The 22,131-nt window shown below is 41.9% G+C and overlaps 1 protein-coding gene across 1 annotated transcript in view; it reads left to right on the forward strand.

Moving 5' to 3' along the window:
* Positions 1-22,131, forward strand: part of HCRTR2 (hypocretin receptor 2) — a 1,486,247-nt gene that overhangs the window by 224,846 nt on the left and 1,239,270 nt on the right. The gene's annotated exons all lie outside the window — the stretch shown is intronic.

Consider the following 22,131-nt stretch of genomic DNA (forward strand, 5'->3'; position numbering starts at 1 on the left):
CTTTCCTTTAAATAAAATCCCATAGGTCAACTTTTGCAAACATTTTTTAAGAACCAGGTGAGGCTTCGTAATCTCTATGGTGATATCTGCAAGTGGATATCCAGGATGTCTTTGATCCTTGCTGAAAAATCTTCTTGTAGAATGTCCTGCAATAACTCCTAAGAGTTATTGAGACAAAACTACTTTCCAGAATATATCTAAGTGCTCTGTTATATTATTATTGGTGCTATTTCTTTAGGCCCCCATTTTGGTTTGCTCTCCTTTTTGGATTGCCCCTCTTTTTCTGCAATCTTTGTTGCTTTTTCTGATCCTCACATTGCTCTATCTTCTATTCCATGGGTCAAGTTGTAATTCACTATATGAAAATCTATCTGACTATGTGGGTTTTTTTCTGGCGCCTATAGTTATGAACCTAACCTTGTACATAAAAGACACTGGGGACTTTTTAAGAATCTTGTCAAACACAGGTTGGCAGAAAGGATTTTGTCTAGCTACTATTGATGTAGTATCATATACCTCTATTAACCATGAGGTGGGACTGAAAGCAATTGGATATTTTCCTAAACAATGGAACATCCGACAACTAAAACATACATGGATGCTATTGAAGATGACAGAATTGTGCCTTTGAAACAATATCTTCATCTTCAACAATCAAATTTACTCCAAAATATGCAGGACCGCAATGGGAGATTCATTTTCTCCAAGCTATGCCAACCTCACCATGGGCTGGTGGGAAAAACTGATAGCTTGGAGGGATGAAAATGAAGTGTACACTTTCAAAACTATATTATGGCTACGCTTAATAGACGACTTATTCCTAATCTGGAGTGGCAGACAGAAAGAATGTGTGTAATATATGAGCATACTAAACAACAATGAAGTGGGCTTGCATTTCACCTATAATATCAGTAACAAGGAGATCCAATTCCTGGATTTCACAGTTTACATAGAGAACAACCAAATAAAGACCAAGATCTACAGAAAACCGACATCAACCAACAGTGTACTACATGCAAGCAGTTTCCATCCTCAACAACTAAAAAGGAGTATCCCTTATGGGGAAATCCTGCGGATGAGACGTAACTGCTCGGATGATGCAGAGATGTAGAGTGCATTTCAGGAAACAGAAACTCGATTCCTGCAATGAGGATACCAACATAAAGACATCAAGCTGGGCCAAGATAGAGCAAGAGCTTTGACAAGAGCCAACACCCTTGAAAGAAAAGAAAAGAAACAAGAGGATACAACAATTAGCGTGGTACTTACATGCAGTAAGGAAAACTATCAAATCATAAACATCTTAAATAAATACTGAAACATCCTCACGAAGGATCCAGACATTGGGGAAAAAATCAGCAACAAACCCAGCATCTCATATCGAAAAGCACCATCTTTAAGAGACAAACTAGTTAAAAGTCATTTAACATCACAGAAAGAATCACATGTGAATTATGTGAATATGTGGTTTATGTTATCAAATGCTATGTGGGCTTCGCTATATAGGAAGCACCATCTGCCCCCTAAAAAAAAGAATTCTGGAACACCTACGAGCTATACAGAATGGAGACACTACCTATGCGATTGTAAAGCATTTGAACATCCACACAGACAAAATGAGACAAGACATCAAATATTTTGGATTAAAAACTGTACCCAAGCTGAAAGAGGAGGCAATAGAACCTTGAAATTACGAAGATTAGAGTCAAGAATGATCATTAGGTCCAAGACCAAGACTTCATTTGGCCTGAATGGAGATGAAGAACTGTACAGTCGTCTGTAAATAATCATAGATAAAGAATCTTAATCTAAACTACTAACATGGTTTAAAGCATGGACCCATGGAAAACAAGATAGAGCAATGTGAGGATCAGAAAAAGCAACAAAGATCTCAGAACAAGAGGGGAAATCCAAAAAGGAGAGCAAACCAACAATGGTGGCCTAAAGAAATAGCACCAATAATAATTTAACAGAGCATTTAGCTATAATCAAGGCATGACGTCACTCATATAAATATTGAAACCTGCACAGAGCACTGAAAGTAATACAAATATTGAAACATGCACTTAGTAGTAACAGAAAACAATACAGACCTTATCAATATGGGCCACAATACACGGATGGACAGTGCCATGATATTCACGAAGAATAGATCACATGCAAAGTGTGTTCGTGACAGTGATCATCAATAAAGCACGGTTTTGAACTCTTTTTCTTCCTCTCATAGGAAATGAACACTTTGCTAAAAACTTGCAAAAAACGGATAGCAATGCAAACGGAGCAGTTATCAAATGTTCGAACTGGTAACATGTGAAGAAATAACTGCAGAAATATGGCATAATTGCCAAAACAAACGGTACATGGAATAAAAACTACATCTCCCAAAAGGCATCCAAATTGGTTGAAATGGGAAAAGACTATAAATAGTAACATAGAAAAAGGACTCACATACCGTGAGCAAGACCTATTGCAGGTTGAAACGCGTTGGTGGTGGTGATTGTTGATTATTTGCACAATTGCAATAAATCCTGTTTGAACAAACGATTCCCTTGGAGTGCGGTGATTTCTTCGTTGGAAGTATTTTGGTGTTTACATGAAAATGCGAGGACCAGCCCATCCTTGACACCGGCACCCACTATGCGAGGAGCGCTTTCCTTGGGGCTGTTTGGTGATATATGTATATATATATATATATATATATCCACACAACAGTTCTCCACTTTGCTAGGAGCCTCTATCCTTGCAGGGCGGCCTCGTGTGAACAGTCAAGGAGTCTCCTGTCCTTCAAAACTAAACACAAGAAGAGATGTCGAGGCTTCAAGTCCGTGAACTGCAAGCTTTATTTCTAGTACACAGAAGCAGCATCCCACTCTTTCCCTGACGCGTTTCGACAAATAATTGCCTTGTGATGTTTGATGCTTGATATCATTGGCCTTAAGTACCCTGCCCAAGTGACCTCAGTTGTCAGCATACATCATCCATGATGCACCATGATTGTAAATACAAAATCAGTCACGAAATTCAAAGCATAAGTGTTCTGCTCAATAGCACAAAATTCAAAGCACAGTGCATTATTGGTGCAGCATGATTTTAAACAGTCACGTAATGCAAGGAAGGCATCTAACATAAATAGCTGTTCAGCTCAAATGCTGCCATATTAATCTGTTAAAAAGCGCAGTTTGTCACAGAAGTGACAAGATGAAAACTTCCATCATGTCGCCCTTTCTCACCTCCTTAATTGCATATCACCAGGAAAATTCCATTATGGTACAAAAGGGGGTGAGCGGGACATGCTCTCCAAATTTAATCCACACAACAGTTCTCCACTTCGCTAGGAGCCCCCGTCCCTGCAGGGTGGCCTCGTGTGAACAGGCAAGGAGTCTCCTGTCCTTCAAAACTAAACACAAGAAGAGATGTCGAGGCTTCAAATCCGTGAACTGCAAGCTTTATTTCTAGTACACAGAGGCAGCATCCCACTCTTTCCCTGACGCGTTTCGACAAATAATTGCCTTGTTCACAGGTGAGTTGAAACTTGGTGCTTGATATCATTGGCCAATAATGCACTGTGCTTTGAATTTCGTGCTATTGAGCAGAACACTTATGCTTTGAATTTCGTGACTGATTTTGTATTTACAATCATGATGCATCATGGATGATGTATGCTGACAACTGAGGTCACGTGCGCAGGGTACTTAAGGCCAATGATATCAAGCATCAAACATCATCCATGATGCACCATGACTTTTTCGCTTTTCATCCGTTTTCATCAGTTGATGCTGATTTTTTAATTTTCTGTGGCTCTTGTGTTTGTATATTTAATATGTGCCTCTTTTAAGGCATATTGATGAAATGAAGATTATTGGATTGGAATACATGAACACAATGTTAGTTCATTAAGATGATAAGTGATATTGGGATAGATGTATGAAGATACTGGTCACAGATTGCAACTAGAATTTTTTGCAACCAGTATAGAATTCTGCAAACTGACCTATGTATTTATAGGTCACTGTGCATAATAAGGAATTATAGGGGATTGCAGAATGACCTTCCAAATGTATATTAACTTTGCAGGTTAGAATTTGCCACCCCCTATAATTCCCTACAATCACAGAAAAACTTTTTTGTTTGAAGCATTCAGATATCCTTAAAGGAAACAAGGCGCGTTTTAGAAAAAAGTTAGAAGGTAAACTGCAATTGAAGTTGGCAGTGGTCTCCTCAACCACAGCCAACTGCCTCTTTGATTCTCAAAGGGAAAGGGGTTCAAAGTAGACTCTTTTCCATTTTGAGAAACAGTTACCACTACAACTTGCGAGTCTGTAACTTTTCAGTGGTTTTTTACCAAAATTTCAGTTGCAAATTATTGATGCATAGGGTACCAAATGCAATTTTGACTAAACTGTCCCTTCTGAATTCTTGAATCACTAGCCGTTTCTAAACTCATGTTTTACAAGACAGTAAAACTTTACTGAATCATAAAATGGGTTGAGTAAATAGGAGAAAGCGATTTTGAGGTCTCAAACCTTGTGATTTATCGAAATCGCAGAGTTTCTGACCACCAAATCCCTTTGTACATCTGGTCCATAGTGTGCGATAGAATGATGTGGTCTTATATTGGATAATGTTGGGAAACCACGCACACCAAATGCTGAATGTTTTTACAAAAGTTGAGGCGTGCTAAAGGGGAGAACGTCCCCTAAACCAGGGCGTGTGAAACGATGAGTGATGCACTATTCAAAGGTGAGTAGTGTCCCCCTTATAGCATAGCCAAAAAAAGACAAACAAGGTTGCCACAATTTAAACAAAAAATTGCCGGAAAGGTTCCAACACAAATATTTATTGTGGATAATTCTTCTATGAGTAATGATGAGTAACAATCGGCCCACTAGCAGACTGCAAACCATCCAGAGCTCAGCAGCCAGACTCACCCTCAACCTCCCACTCAGAACGTACATCACAACACACTTCAGGGAGCTCCAATGGCTCCCGTACACAAGAGTCCTCATTTCATATTCCTCACTCACATTCAAGGACTACACAACTTAAGCCCCATCTACTTGGAGAGTCATATCTTCTTACAACAACCACTCAGACACTCCACTCCACAGGACATATCCTTGCACACATCCCACGCATACACAGAACCAGATCAGGAGGAAGGGCGCTCGCTTACATCTCCTCTAAAGCAAGAAACAGCTTTCCACTGCACAACTGCACATCAGATTCTCCTTCACTCTTCTTGAATCCCACAAGAGGTTTTCTAAATTAACCATCCTATAATAAGCAAGGCTAGACAAACAAACCTGTGCTTCTAAATACATGTAACAGCTATGTTTAGCCCCAAAAAAGAGTAAAACAATTTGTTTACAGAACGCTAAAAAGAGTTAAGAGTTTCAGTGAACCTACAAGACATTATGGGGCAGATTAACAAGCCCCTTGTGACACTTTTGTGCCGCCATTGCGTCACTTATGTGACGCAGCAGCAGCGTAAAAAATTCGTCCAATTTACAACGTGGCGCATCTAGGGAGATGCGTCACGTAGAAAAGCCCTGTGTCACATTATACCTGCGTCAGGTATAATGTATGCAGGGTGGGTGCTCCCATGCAGGAAAGCCTCGTAAAAGAGACGCGGTGAAATCTACAAGATTTCACTGCATCACTTTTAGGACGCCACTGCATCAAAACCTTACGCTTGCTTGAAGCAGGCATAAAGAGTGATGCAGTGTAGTGACAATAGGCGTCAAAATGCATTGCTGGATCTGCATCATGCTTGCAACATGGCTCCAGCAATGCGTGATTTGTGCCTCAACAGATGCATCAGAATGTCTTATGCATCTGCGAATCCTTGCGCCATGGTGTGCCTTATTGTAAATTTGACGCATCCATGGTGGTGCAAGGGTTTCTCAGAGTGGCGCAGGGAAAGTGACGCATCTCTACAGATGCGTCACTTTCTTGTAAATCTTCCCCTATGTTTCCTCTACCAACTGCATTCTTTGGTCCTAATTAAAGCAGTATTGACAAAGCCAGTAGGGGGGGGGGGCTTAGCATGCCTGCAATGATTGTTTGTCATTTAATATTTATGAGAACTTTTTTCAAATGCAATAAATGTTTAAAAGTAACATAAAGTAGGGGGCCAAAAAGGGGCCATCGGCGGCGGACAAGGCGGAGGATTGGCGCCGTCGGAGGCGGCCGTCGTCACACTCAGACTCTGAGGCTCCTGGCCCGACCGGAGACCACTGACTACGTTTGTGAGTAAAGGGGTGTACGGCTGGTGTGGCTTTGCTGGACTCCGGTGCGGCGCTACTGGTGGCGATTCAGTGGGACTCATGCAGTTGAGATGAGGGTGAAGGGCATGTCCTGGGAGGGCGATAATAGTCACCCCTTGCTACATGGACATTACGGACACCTATTGATGATGATTGGGGGATGATAACCTGGACACTTCCGCTATGGCGTAGCTGTTCATTGAATGTAGATGTATTCTTGAGAACAGGTTTTTGCGCAGACATGGCTAATATAGGGTGGCGGCGGGGGGGCCGTGGTTTGTTTGATTGGATACATCCGGACTGTGCTGGGGACTTTCCTCACTGGGGATGTGTGGGTCGGGGGGTGGGATATTGAGTGACGACAGCTTAGATGTAGGGAGTGGAGCGGCACACGTTTCCTCGAATTGTTCAGGGAGGGGCGACAGGCGCTCTGCATGTTGGGGGTGGCGGGCGGTTTTAGTCCCGTTGTGCAGGGAGGCAGGGTGGGGGATAGATTCATATGGTTCTTGCTTAGTTTGATTTGGGTTGTTGGGGGAGGGGTTTTTGATTGTTCCTTACCAGTAGGGTTGAATGACAGGCTCGATCATAGGGTCGTGCAGGGTACTTACCCCCAGATTATTGGTCACATTTTCTCCTTCCTCGCGCAGGCCACTAGGACTTCGACCGCTATTTCTATTGCAATGAATGCAAGGCATCCTTGGGTGGGCAACTCTGTACACTCTATCGTCTCACTGTTAAGGTCTCATGGTAGTGAGTCGGAGACTTAACCTCATGACCTGGAACGTTAACGGGCTGGGGGACAAGCTAAAATGGGGCATAGTAACACAATGCATCCACAGGCACCAATTAGACCTGGTGCTAATCCAAGAAACCCACCTTATTGGTAACTCCTGCAAGGCCCTGGACAGAAAGGGATACCGGATGGTGGCACATTCGGGTTTCACTTCGGGGTCCAAGGGAGTGGGGATCCTCCTACGTAAGGGTTGCCCCTATGTGATTCACACTATCTGGACCGAACCACAGGGTAGATATGTCGCCTGCTCAGGTAGCTGGGAGGGGCGGGTCCTCAATGTGCTCTCAGTGTACGCCCCGCCGGGCCTTCAACGTCAGACTTTGACAGACATGGGGACGTTCCTGGTGACCTTACCCGAGGGTGTCCTGGTGATGGGCGGGGACTTTAATTTGTCGATGGATGGCACCGTGGACCGTGCCCCACCTCGACGAGACGCACCACAGGGCACACAACTACGTAATTTCACTGACGCCGTGGGGCTGGTGGATGTTTGGAGGTGGTCGCATCCCCGGGAGACGTTCTACTCTTTCCAGTCCGGGGTTCATGGCAGTCAGTCACGGCTTGACTACCTATTCACCAAGGCACAACACATCCAAAACTTTACTGAGTCAGGGTGTTTAGCGCGGGGAATATCTGACCACTCCGCGGTAACGGCTACTTATGGAGCCCAGGGGGAAAGGCAGCCGGGCCCCATTAGGATCCAACCATGGTTATTGAAGATCCCTCATATAAGGGATTCCTTGAGGCAGGATACTGACAATTATTTTGCAGAAAATACTCGGTCGATGGCGTCGGCGATCAAACTGTGGGGCGCTTACGGGGCAGTAATGAAGGGAAGGGCGCTCTCCGCGATGGTGGGTCACAGGGCTGAACGCAGGCGTCGAGTTGGCGAGCTCGAGGCTGAAATACTTCACCTTGAGCGCGAAGTTTCGCAGAACATGTCCCCTGATACTCGACACACGCTAAATGTCAAGCAGCTAGACTATAGGCAGCTACTCCTCGAAGACGCTAATCGACATGCCCTTGCTACCAGACATAGAATTTATGAGTTTGGGGAACGTACGGGGAAGCTGTTGGCATCGCTGGAGCGAAAGGAGACAGCGGCGAGGTGGGTGGGCGTGATTAAGGGGCCAGATGGTGAACTGATCACTGATCCTCGAAACATCGCCAAGACAGTTGCAGCGTATTATGAGCAAATCTACGCTACGCCGCAGCAATCACAAGCAAGGTGGGCACCAGACCACCTGGCTACTATTGATGTCCATGGTGTCTCGCAGCAGGATAGGGAGGTGTTGGAGGCGGACATCTCGATTGAAGAGATCCAAAAAGCCATACGCGACACCCGGTCCGGTAAGGCAATGGGCCCTAATGGTCTCCCGATAGAACTCCTGAAATCTATGGCCGTGAGGGTTGCATCCCACTTATTGAATTTGTATAATGAGTGTTATGAGATTGCCACCCTCCCAACAGATATTCGTACCGCCACAATAGTGGTTATCCGTAAGCCTGGTAAACCAGCGGATGAGTGCGCGTCGTACCGGCCTATCTCCCTAATTACCATAGAGGCCAAAATATTGGCCAAAGTGCTGGCTAATCGTTTGCTTCCGTATCTTCCCGCCTTGATCCACCCAGATCAATCGGGATTCATGCCTGGCCGTAACACGGCACGAAATCTTCGTCAGGTGGATGGGGCACTGGGTCGGGCCGCCACTCTTCAAGAGAAGGCGCTTCTACTAGCGCTCGACGCTAAGATGGCATTTGATACTGTGGCTTGGGAGTATCTCTTCGCGGTCCTGGCCCGGATTGGATTAGGGCCCCGGCTGATCGGCTGGATCAGACTCTTATATAAGCTACCGTTGGCCCATGTCTCTGTTAACAATCACCGATTGGGCTCATTTTCCCTATACCATGGCACGAGGCAGGGTTGTCCGCTGTCGCCGCTTCTCTTTGCTTTGACCTTGGAGCCCCTCGCGGTCTGGATCAGGGGTGACCCGGAAATTAGAGGCTTCAAATGGACGTCGGAACACGAAGATTGTATATCCTTATACGCAGATGATATCTTGCTGTATTTGGCCTCCCCGGCCTGCTCTATCCGTCGGGTTCTCCACATCTTCCATATCTTTGGGGCCCACTCCGGTTACCAGATTAACTGGTCCAAATCCCAGATGTACCCGCTCTGGGGCGACCCTCCCAATAGTCCCAGAGGATTCACCATACCGGTGGCGCCACAGGGTTTCCAATACCTCGGCATCCATATAACATTAGACTCCAAATTGTTCGATGATCGCAATCTACTGGGCCCGCTCCTGAGATTCAAAGCAGATGTGGTCCACTGGAAGACGCTGCCCCTTACACTATTGGGTCGGGCATCGCTATTTAAGATGCTGGCCCTCCCACGCTTTCTCTACGCATTACAAAATACGCCCCACCCGATTCCAGAGTCGTATTTTTCACAGATCGAAGCTGCCATTAGAGACTTGTTATGGGATGGGGATAGCCTCGGATCGCGACGCAAAAATTGACTATGGGGTGGTATGATGGTGGAATAAGATTGCCGGACCTGCGACTCTACTACCAGGCATCGCAATTGGTAGCAATTAACCAGTGTTCGGGTCCAATGATGATCCCAATTTCCGTACCAATCGATGGCTCCTGGGGAGGGGGGGATACAATAGGGCACTGTATTCAAACTATAAAAAACTCAATCTCACTGGCCCAACTGTCCGGACGGTGGAGATATGGCACAGACTCCAGCGACGCATGGGGTGGTATGGGCGGTTGACTAAGGCTACCCCTCTGGGAACCTGATTGTCTAGGAAGGCTGAGTACCTGCGCAGGGTTCGACAAATGGGACTTGATCGGTATCGCGACTGTGGGAGATATGGGCATGCCCCCACATCCAGCAGTATTGGACTGATGTCACCCGTCAGATGGCGCGGTCCATTGACAAGCCCCTGACCCCCTCTCCCCAGCTCTGCCTCCTCAACATTTGGGACACCACAGACCTGACTCAGGTGGAGCAGGAATGGTCGGCCATGGGGTGGGCCATCGCAAAAAGGAACATTGCCCAGAAGTGGGGGGTGGACACGGTGCCGCAGCTGTGAACCTGGGCCACTGATATGGATCAGGCCATGGTGGCGGAAAAAACAGTATATAAAAGTCGAGGGTGCCCCCGGAAGTGGGATCATAATTGGGGACGCTGGAACAAATATCGGGGGGGACATCTGTATTTCTCCTACTGTGGAACTGAGGAGGGAAAGACTGGCTGCATTGAACACAGCTGGGGCAGCCGAGGTGACCTGAGGCCCCTGAGTCACAAGGTATATGCTGTAGAGAGGGGGTTCCCTGATCCCTGTGGATGCGTGAGTCCATCTATAGGTTGCCGCGCTACTGGGTTTGACAGGAGGTAGACTGCCCCGCATGCGAGGTCTGTAATCCCCAGTACCCGTTTTTATGCTCTGCCGGGGATGGGATTACCTAATGTGACATTATTATTGCTCTGCTGTGAGTTTTGTTTTCTTTCAATAAAAAAATAAAAAAAAAAAAAAAAGAAAGTAACATAAAGTGAAAATGCCAACATTTTACTGTGGTGTGTAAATGTTTCCTGAAAAAATATGTAAACAACGACTATTGCAAAAATAAAAAAATTAAATGAAAACAGAATTTGGCCCGCCAGACATGGGAAACAGTGTTTACATTGCATGCGGTACAACGCATGAGATTACAACGCCGTCGTTACAACTACCGTGTTGTTACAACGAAAGCCATTACATCACACGTTGTTTCTACGACTTGCTGTAGGGGGTGCGCTAAACTAAGGAATAGTATAATTCACTATTCCCACACCTTACCTACTGTTGCATACGCTGGAGTTGGAATAGTTAATTATACGATTCCTAAGTCCAGCGCGCCCCCTACAGCAAGTCGTAGAAAGAACTTGCAATGTAATGGCTTGCGTTGTAACAATGCGTTCGTTATAACGACTGCGTTGTAATCGCATACAATGTAACATTGCACATTCACCAGACATGGCACTAAAGTCAAAACATTGTAGGAAGATGCGCATACATGAACAAGTGAAATGCAGGATAATATATATTTTGTTCGCCTGAACACTTTAACCTGGTGAAACAGTTAAAGCGGTATCAAATGTCAGACCTAAGCCTGTAGAGAAGAGATGGAGTGTTCGGAGAACAAGTTTATGATATAGGTCAGTGTTAAAACTCATTAGATTGTAACACACAGGGAATAGTGAAGTTTCATTGACAACTAAAAGGCACCATACTGAGGTGTCCCTCTAATTTGCAATGCAGGAAAATAACTGCTCAAATATATAATTCAGTGTGTGTATATAATCTAGTGAATGAAACAGTACTCAAACAAAGGTACATTGACATGTTCGACGAAAGCCAAAGTAATCTAGCATCTCATTGTGTGATAGCTTTTTTGTAAACTAAATGTACTTATGATACAAGGGAGAAGTTGGAATCCACTATCACCCATAGGTTTCTTGATTGGGTTGAGTGGATTGGTGGAGGCCTAGTACTTGTAGTTGGTTGCAGTAGATTCATTTGTCACAAACGAGAATCTTGGTTTTGAAAGTGTTAAGCCTAAGGTGGATAGACATAATTTAGGATTAACTCATTAGAGGCATCTTGTTTCTTCTTGCCCTGGGGTAACTGAAGGATCCTGTGTGCAGCACGTTCATAGTTGTCCTTGGACTGTTAACAAAGTTATTAGCTTCGTATATCAATTTTCTCTATAAAAACAAGATATTTTCCCGATCCCTCTTAGGATCACATCAGCCCCAAAAAGTGACCAAAATTTAGAAGCGTTACTTTTGTATTTCCCCTAATTCCCTGAATAGCTTTGACCTGCACACAATTTGTAAGAAAAAATAATCTTAACCTAACAATAGTGTAATATGGTACAATACTGTCATTGAGGGTTTCGGTAAAGTTGTTTGTAAAGGTCACCAGAATTTGAAGATGGCCATGTAAGACCACATTATACTTTATATGTTAAGCAGATTTTACATCGCATGTTTGTTTTGAGGGTAGGTTGCTTAAAAAAGCTGTTTTCTTCAATGTTCCCCTACCAATGGCCACTGATCGGTATTCGAATGTGTATATTTTGTTTACCGTTTTCTTGAATAAGTTGTTGATAAATCAGTATACAATGGTTAAGGCCAGTGGATATTTGTGTTTAGGTGGCTGCAACATTTTCTGAATAACTATGTATATACTACTTATTCCACATTGAATAACTATTTTGCGGCTTTCACAAAAAAAACTTGTGTATAGCTAAAATAGATGGAAATAATACTGCTAGAGAATGTACTACATAATTTCCCTTTCTAATGTAGATAAAGCAAACACAAGGAGATGATGGACAGAGTGCTGACATTTTCAAACACAGATCTGGGTTGAATCCATCATCATTGTTTAGCTTACTTTGCCACCCTTCTTAGATCAAGCCATATGCAAATCAGTCTTGACCCTGCTCCTCATGGGAATAGTCCAGCCCAAACTGCCAAGTTAGGTCATTAGGGTTGACAAACAAACACAAGGAGATGAAGGACATCGGTCCCAGGATGCTAAGTTTGATCCCCCCATACATTTATGAGGTATTAAAAGACACCATGGGGCATATCAGCAAGCTGGCGATGAAAATGTATCGCCGCTTTAGCGTCCGTTTTCGGACGAAAAGCAGCGATAATTTTATCGCTTAATCATCAAGGTCATGCTAACGCTTAATTCCTTGCTTTAGCTCCCTTTCCCATAACGCCCACCTTTGCATCTCTAATGAGATGCAAAGTGGGCGTTCCGTCCCAAAATAACTGGAGAATTGTCGCTAACCGACATTTCTCCAATTATCAAGGGAATCGCTAACAGGCATAGCGATAAGAAAAGTAGCGCTAACCACAGTTAACGCTACTTTCCTTACGCCTGCTTTCACCCTGACTTAGCTATTATATCCAATGTAAGGTGGATATAATGGCTAAGTATGCCCTGCCTTATCAGCAAACTAACGCCAAAATGTGTGAGATTATCGCTGGATTTCCAGCGATAATCTCCCTTTTGGCTGTTAGCGCAAGGAATGTTATCACTTTTGAGATAAGCTTTCTCAGTGATAAAATTCCACGATAGACAGCGATAATTATCCTAGCGCTAAATGCGCTTGCTGATATGCCCCCATGTTCTTCTTTTAGAGTATCCGCTTGTTCTGCGTCTTCAGGAGAACCTCCAAGTCTTTCAGGGTTCGAAACATGTCAACAAGGGCACAACCCAGAGAGCGTTGTTAAAAAGACGACTGGGGCATACATGGCAAATTATGTAAATTGGGTAAACAAAACATCCCTGCTATTTGGCATAGATTTCATTTGTTTTTCTGCTTCCGGTACAAGCCTTCCAGACAGGAGCTATGAAAGGGTTGCAATTGGTGTTGCTCCTGTTTGACAGAATACAGAACCATGATACAAAACTGTTAAATTTTTACACATGAGTGAAATAGTATTATATTAGATTTTTCATTACATGTGATGTGTTTTGAAATGTTTTGTGGGTTCTTAGTTTTTGCTAAAGGACGTATAGATTTTCTCCAATGTGTATCCATCAATTGTGTATGATTTTGATGTACATAAATGATCTGTTAAGTTTTTCTGAATATATCAGATTTAAATGTGTTCTACGTTCAATGATTTGCACGCTCACAAATTTCAAAGTCACTACAAGTGTTAAATGATCGTCAGCAGTAGCATTTTTTCTTGATTTTAATTTGTGTAGTCTAGCCTCGCTGACGGACATGGCCCAAACCCTGCTTTCTTCAATAAACTTTCTAAAAGTAGCATTTTCAGAACTGCAATTTAAAAACCAACATTATTAAAAGGTGTGTTTTTAAATTGTGAGTGCAGAGACCTCAGATTTTTATTTCCTGTCTTTTACCAATTGGAATCTACACTTATAAAATGTAAGAAGCCAGCTCCAATGTTATCCCATGGGAGAGATATGCCTTATAGTAGTTAAAAACAAATTTACAAGTATTGCACTACCAGGACATGTAAAACTTAAGAGTACATGTCCTAGCCTTTAAGTACACTGCATCCTGCCCAGTGGTTGTGCAGAACCTACTCTAGGGGTGACCTATGTGTAATAAGAAATGGGATTTAGGCCTGACAAATAGGTTAACTTGTCAGGTTGAAATGGCAGTTTAAAACTGCACAAACAGGCTTTACAGTAGCAGACCTGAGACATGTTTAAAGGGCTACTTATGTGGGTGGCACAATCAGTGCTGCAGGCCGACTAGTAGCATTTGATTTATAGTCCCTGGACACATCTAGTGCACTGTTCTCAAGACTTAAAAGTAACTCAAGTATGCCAATCATAATTAAACCAAGGTTACCATGTTTTAAATATGGAGCACATGCACTTTAGCACTGGTTAGCAGTTGTAAAGTGCTAAAGTACTAAAACCAGCAAAAATGAAGTCAGCAAAACAGTCAAAAAACAGGAGGTCAGAAGGCAAACATTTAGGGGAAACCACGCCAAGGATGTCAGGTCTAACACTGGTGTAAAAGTGTTCCAATAGTACAACTTGCTGGTAACTAAGGTGTAAGTGGCAGTATTTCTAGTGTTACTTAGGAGCCATTTGAAGTTCTTCTTCAGCATATTCAGGGTGCTGAAGCAGGATGAAGTGACCGTGTTGACTTCAGAGGTCATGTCACGTGTGTTGTGGATAATTGTTCCGAGATTCCAGACATGGGTGCAGAGTGTAGTGTGAATCTGAGTTCAACCTGCCACCAGCTGGAGTCCCATGTTGAGGTGTTTTTTGCCGAAAATAAATACTTTTGTCTTTTTGGTGTTGAGTTTGAGGCAGTTGACTTTCACCCAGTTAGAGACTTTGATCATGCAGGTGGTGAACTTGTTTGCTATGATGGGGTCTTGTCTGAAAGGGAGAGTATGAGTTGTGTGTCATTGCTGTAGGAGAGGATGTTAATGTTTTGTGTGCGGATGACATTGGCCCGAGGGATCATGTATACACTGAAGAGAGTGGAGCGAGTGATGAACCTTCAGGAACTGTAAGATGAGTTTGAGTGTCTCTGAGCAGCAAGGTGCCAGGCTGACAGCTTATGCTCTATCTGTTAAGAAGGAGTAGATGCAGTGGAGAACAGGTTCTTGGATACAAATCTCATGCAGTTGCTTAACAAGGATAGATGGGAGGCTGTGTCAAATGCTGCAGAAGGTCAAGGAAATTGATAGCTGCAGTGTCGCCTCTGTCAAGGATCATGTGAATGTCATCTCTGGTGGCGATAATTGTGGTTACTGTACCATGGCTGGGTATGAATCTAGACGGCGGGTCATCATGAAGCTGGTGATTGCTGAGGTGGTCATTAAGGCGTAAGTTGATTATTTTACATATTACATATTTCTGAGAGCCCTTCCACTCAAAATTCGACATGATGGGTCCCTTTCTGACAAGCAATGTGGAGCTCGTCTTGCTTCACAGTTATATTCAGTTCTCGTCCATCTCAATCCCCCAACTTTAAAGCAAATGTATCAACCAGTTAGCATTTAGCTAAGTTAAACTAATATTTTGACACATCATACAGTATTCTTTGGCCTGCTGTATGAAGGGAGAATGTTTTAACAGGTCCCATTCAGAGTCGAAAGGTTCTCCATAACAGGCCAAACCCTCCCTCATCTCCTCCGCTCTGCCTGAGAAACGTTTGAAACAGCATTAGCTGAAAACAATTATTATCGTAATTAAAAATGTTGGAAGTTCAAACAATAATGTGTAAGTCATTTGAAATCACTGTTGTCAGGTCTATGAATATATTATGCCATATTTGAAAACTGGTGCAGTTGGACATGGTAATTTGAATGTATTAATACCAGGGATTTGTCTTCGAGATTCCATTGTGGGTGTATATATATATATATCTATATATATATATATATATATATATACATATGTGTGTGTGTATATATATATATTCACTGAAAAAAACATAGGTTTCATGCACATTATAGTTAGGAACTGGCATATAAAAAACCTTAGAAATTCACTGAAAAATCCATAGGTTTCAGGGGCGTTATAGTTAGCGGTACATTTCCCTCGTACAAAACCCTAGAAATTCCCCTGTTATAGTTATTTCAGCTAACTATAACTCGCGCCCCTGCAATGCACTGCTGATGACGTCACATATTACATCACTCATGACATGGTCAGTGACATCACTGATGACATTACTGAAGACATCTCAAATTACATCACGGATGACGTCATCCAGAGAGTCTGTGGTTCTGTAAAGTTTTAATATGTTTAATATATATAGGGAAAGGCCTATGGAAGAATGAGTGGGTGTATAAGTGTGTGAATGGATGATTTTCTAGGTGCGTGACTGACACTATAAGTGAGTCATTAAATTTATCTTACTGCAGACTAGTGACTAAACTGTGTGAATGTCTGTATCTGTCTGTCTGTTGGTGTATAAGTGGCTGCATGGTTTTGTGAATAGCTATATGAGTGTCTATATAAGTTATTGATTGGTTGTCTGAGTATTTGTATGGGTGCCTGAGTGTTTGTGTCGGTAGCGTGTGTGTGACTCTGTGCATAAATGTGTGAGTGGGGGATTCTATGTGTGCATGGATTTAAGAGTGCATCTGTGATGAACTGTATGGTTGGGTGAGTGTATGTATGGGTGTGTTAGTGATTGAATGTATATCTCAGTGGTACATGTGTGAGTAACTACATATGTGAAAGGCAGTGTATATGTGTGTAAGAGTATATAACTGGCTATCTGTGAGAGTGTGTGATTGTGAGAGTGGCTGTATGGATGAGTGTGTGCTTGTATCAGTAATTGTATAAGAGCGTAAGAATGTGGTAGTATTTTTATGAGTAAGTGAACTTGTTTGTGTATAAATGTATAGGTGAGTAAATTGGAGTGTGATTAATTATTTGCATGACTGACTAGGTGTGTAAGTACGTCTATGGATGATTGGCGGTGTCTGAGAGTCTATATAGTGTATAAATGCATATGATAGTCCTGTACTGAGTAACTGTAAGTATGAGTGACTGTACAGGTGAGTGAGTGGAGGTGTGTGTAGACCTAAGAGTCAATGAGTGGGTATGTAGTTATTGGTATTGGAGTATCTATGGTTTTGAGAATGGCCGTCTGAAATTTTGAGTCGGTGTATCAAAGGTTATATTAGGGTGTGAGAAGATGCACTAATTTATTACATGGATGATGTCATCAGTGATGTCATCAGTGAAGTCATTTGAGAAGTCATCAGTGATGTCATCACTGATGTCACTGACCATGTCATGAGTGATTTAATATGTGACATCATCAGCAGTGCATTGCGGGGGCGCGAGTTATAAGTAGCTGAACTAACTATAACGGGGGAATTTCTAGGGTTTTGTACGAGGGAAATGTCCAGCTAACTATAACGCCCCTGAAACCTATGGTTTTTTCAGTGAATTTCAAAGGTTTTTTAAATGCTAATTCATATCTATAATTTATCTCTAAAGCTATGATGTTTAATGATTTTCATTGGATTTCTAAATTTTTCTATTTCAGTGTGTCAATTCCTTTAATTAGGTTTTTATAAATACTTTTTTTTACACCATTTTTTAACTTATTTTTTCAATTAATTCTTTTAAAAATTAAAAAATAACATTTGTTTTTATTGTTTTTTTAAAACAAAATTGTACAGTTTTTAAAATATTTTTTATGTTTAAAAAAAATATTTGTTAAACTATATTTTCAAAACTTTATTATTATTTTTTTTTCATTTTTTGGGGGATACGCGCACCCTATGCGCACCGTTCTCGATCCCTACGCGAAAGCATCCGTGCACCCAACGCGTTAGGAACCGCGCACCCAGCGCGAGAGAAACTGTGCACCCAATGTGTTAGGATGCGTGACTCCTAATTTTACGGATAAAAAAAAGCCCCAATTACTAATTTTTATTATCCCCGGGGACCCCATCCCCGGGGCTTATAAAAAACATTGGAGACCGTGGGGGGAGCCCCAACGCCCACACAGTCCCAGCCTGCTCCCCGCGTCCTTCGGGAGCCGGCATTGCTTTTCCACATGGGGAGCTGCTGACCTGCGTCCATTTTGCAGTTTTTTTTTTTTTAAAGGTAGCCCCAGGGGTCCTTCTGGGACCCCCTAAGCAACACTAGAGGGTCAGAGTATTTCTACCCTGCCTCCTTTACATCCTTCACACACTTATTTCCCTTACTTAATCAGTCTCGCTTCTACCGAGGCACAAAATGGCTGCCAACAGTTCCTGGTTTTGAATGTAGACAGACACTCGACAGCCAATTAGCATTCAGCACGTGATCGGGAGGGTGCACGCTCGGTTCGCAGAGGGTGCGCTTAGGGCGCGCATAGGGTGCGCGGATCCTCAGAGGCCATAGATATATCTATCTTTTTTACTCTAATTTTCTCAGGAACTACTGAACGGATCTACACCATTTATGCAAAAGGCACGAGTCTGAACTGAGGACTACCTCTTTGCCAAATTTGGTGTAATTCCGTTCAGCAGTTCGGGCTGTAGCTGCGTCAACAGGTCCTATGGGAAATTGCATGGGGAAACGCATTTTTGGACCCCCCTTTTTTCTCAGCCCCTGCTTGACGAATCACCACAAAACTTTCAGGATAGGAGCGGACCGGAGCTTGCCAAAAGTTTTTAAATTTCACGAAGATTCATCAACCGGCGCTAGACTTATTGGGAATAGAATGTTGCAGATTTCCTATGGAAAATAGGTCCTAACTATAACTACCTACTGGCGACTGCCAGTAGGTAATATATATATATATATATATATATATATATATATATATATATATATATATATATATATATATATATATATATATATATATATATATATATATATATATATATATATATATATATATATATATATATATATATATATAAAAAATGAATTTTAACAGTACGATGGAGTGGCCTGTTTCACGCAGCTGATGGATGCGTGTGTTCTTTTGCAATATATATAAATATATATATATATATATATATATATATATATATATATATATATATATATATATATATATATATATATATCTCAAAAAACCACGATGTCCCTGCACCTCCTCCACAGCGAACAGAGACACCACTGTTTCACGCAGCTGATGGGTGCGTGTGTTCTTTTGCAATTTTTCAAGGTGTCTGACACACCTTTAACGGGCCCCCGACTCGAGAGGCTGTGGCGCTTTCTTTGTCAGAAAAGCTTCGTTTGGATTTCCGTATGGGAGCGCCCGCCGGCTGAAGCAATTGACATTGGAAAGGATTGATTGGAAGGGCTACCCTGAGAGGCCCACTTCACTTGGGAGATGAACTTTGAATCAGCCAGAGTTTGCTGGAGGAATTCGCCCTTAAGCACGCCGTACTGATGAACTTTTACTTCAAAGGCAAGAGACAACTCTGCTACTCGGACCATTAAATGCAGCCACAGTAAAGGTACTAAATCCAGTGAAGGCTTCGTAAGCATTTGGCACCGAGTAAATTCAAGATGAAGTTTTGCTAAGACCTACATTGAAGAAATTGAGAACTATGTACACGAGAGAGGCATTCTGGGGATTGTAGTCCTAACTTTTAGGGGCACAAGAATGAAAGCATCATAATTGCACATGTGAAATATATCATGCAATCTCCTGAGAGACTTTTTATAAAAGACAAATAAGGAAAGTATTTTGCATGCGTGATGTAAAATTCGAAAATCATAAATATGAACTGCCTCTTTAACAATCAAGTTGACACTGGTCCTTCTTCAATGTTCTAGTCACGTTTAAATAATCTAATGAACCCTCCCCTGCAATGTTGCATATGATTAAGAGGTTTCTTACCTCGAAACGTGTCATGCTGTGTCTGCCAGAAATAAATTAATTTTAACAGTACGATGGAGTGACCTGTTTCACGCAGCTGATGGGTGCGTGTGTTCTTTTGCAATATATATAAATATATATATATATATATCTCAAATAAACCACGATGTCCCTGCACCTCCTCCACAGCGAACAGAGACACCACGAATCCCAAAGATAAGGCATGGATGGATTTTATTTACAGAGCTGCAAAAAATCTGATGCATTTCGGGCGGTTGCCCTTGCTCACAGATCGTCAGTACATAGTCCGCCATTTTATTAAATATATGCTTTTTGTTCACCACGTGGGATAAGAAACATAGAAAAACCACTGTATACACGAATATATCATTGACATCTGGCTCAGTCTTTTTTCTGTTTGAATGAAAATGTTTTAAATTCATTTCACTGGAGTCTGACAATAAAAGAGACATATATATCAAAAATGAAAATATAAATTTGACGAATAATAAGCATGGATGCAAATTCTTTTTCTAGCCACCTGTTTCATAATGTAAACAAAACAGGAGCAATTTGTTGTTATTTTCATTTGTAAAACTTTTTTATATACCAATACATGACAATTGATAAAAAGGACAAATGTGCAAATCCAATGCAAAGTCATGTGCAAATGTTGAAAATAAATATGTGCAAAATAAAGCATATATCTACTACAATCTGTGCAAATTGCGCTATCTATGTGCAAATACCGCTATGATCCCTGATCTGAATCAAGCAAAATATTGTAAACAATTTACAAAAAATATATGTGCAAATAACGCAAGCAATGAATTGACCTCATAACAATAGCCAATATTGTCTCTCATAACAATAAGCATTCAATAAGCAGCTTGAATGCTGCTGAATTCTCTTTTGTCCTTAGATTGAAAGTTCTTGTTCTCTGTATTGACCCCAAAATAAGATATATTAAATATAGAATGACCGAACCATATTCTATGAAAACATCTTATCAAATATATAACCATAAGATACAGTTCACATGAATTTGACAAAAATCCCAAAAGTGTGAAAGTAATATCTATTGTATAAATAATCAAATTAGGAAAAGATTAAAAACGACGATAATGCAGGGAAGCAGCTTGAATGATTGGTGCAGAACAATTATTCTCTCATATTTTATTATAAATAAATACCATGTTATAGAAAATGATACAAATCCTCCGTGGTATTTAACCCATTGGGAAACTTACTGTCCAATTCTAAAATCATTTTTGATTCCAAACTCCTCAGCATCTTATCCCTGTCTCCTCCTCTGTGTGGTTTTGGAATTGCTGCTATTACAAAATACCTGAGACATTGCAAGTCTTTATTGTGGACTGACTTAAAATGTCTTGCAACAGGATATGAGCTGTTGTTATTTACGATGGTTGGAAGATGCTGGAGGATTCTGACATGCACCTGCAGCTTAGTGCTGCCAACATATTTTAAGCCACAGGTGCATGTTAGAACATAAACTGCATATTCTGTTTTGCAGTTGTAGGTTCCCTCAATTTTAACCATGTCTGGACAGAAAGGGGTGGCATATTGTGTGGTATTTGTTCCAAACTTGCAAGCCCTGCAGCTGGAACATTTGACAAACCCCGGCCGGGGCTGCAACCACATAGAGTCTTTGCCCAATTCCGGAAAGCTTTTGGTAATTTGAGCTCTCATTGAGGGTCCTTTCCTATAGCTGATAGTTGGAACTTTGGGGAGTCTAGGGGCTAAGACCCCATCGGTCAAGATTATAGGCCAAGTTTGTGTATTAATGGACCTGATCTTCCTTTCTTGATGGTTTTAAGTTGTAACAAATCTGAAAACAACATCCGTACCTTTGACTAATGGATCTGTGTCATGTACAGTTGTTATATCGTTGTCTAATAAAGCATCTCAGGGTTTAGCTTTCATTTTCTTCACAGCCTGATTTAGAATGGCATCTTTGTAACCTCTCTGTTTGAATCTATCGAGGGCCAGTGTGGTACAATATGCTAAATCCTCTTCTTTGCTACAGATGCGTTTGAGCCTTAATAGTTCACCATACGGTATATCATTGATGACATTTTTGGGGTGCGCACTGCTGGCATGTAAGGTAGAATTGCCCGCAGTGCTTTTTCTATGAAGAGTGGTTGCTATTTGTCCTTCACGTATGTAAATATTGACATCTAAGAAGTCAAC

This window comes from Triturus cristatus, chromosome 6 (genome assembly GCF_964204655.1).
Source record: "Triturus cristatus chromosome 6, aTriCri1.1, whole genome shotgun sequence".
Taxonomy (NCBI): domain Eukaryota; kingdom Metazoa; phylum Chordata; class Amphibia; order Caudata; family Salamandridae; genus Triturus; species Triturus cristatus.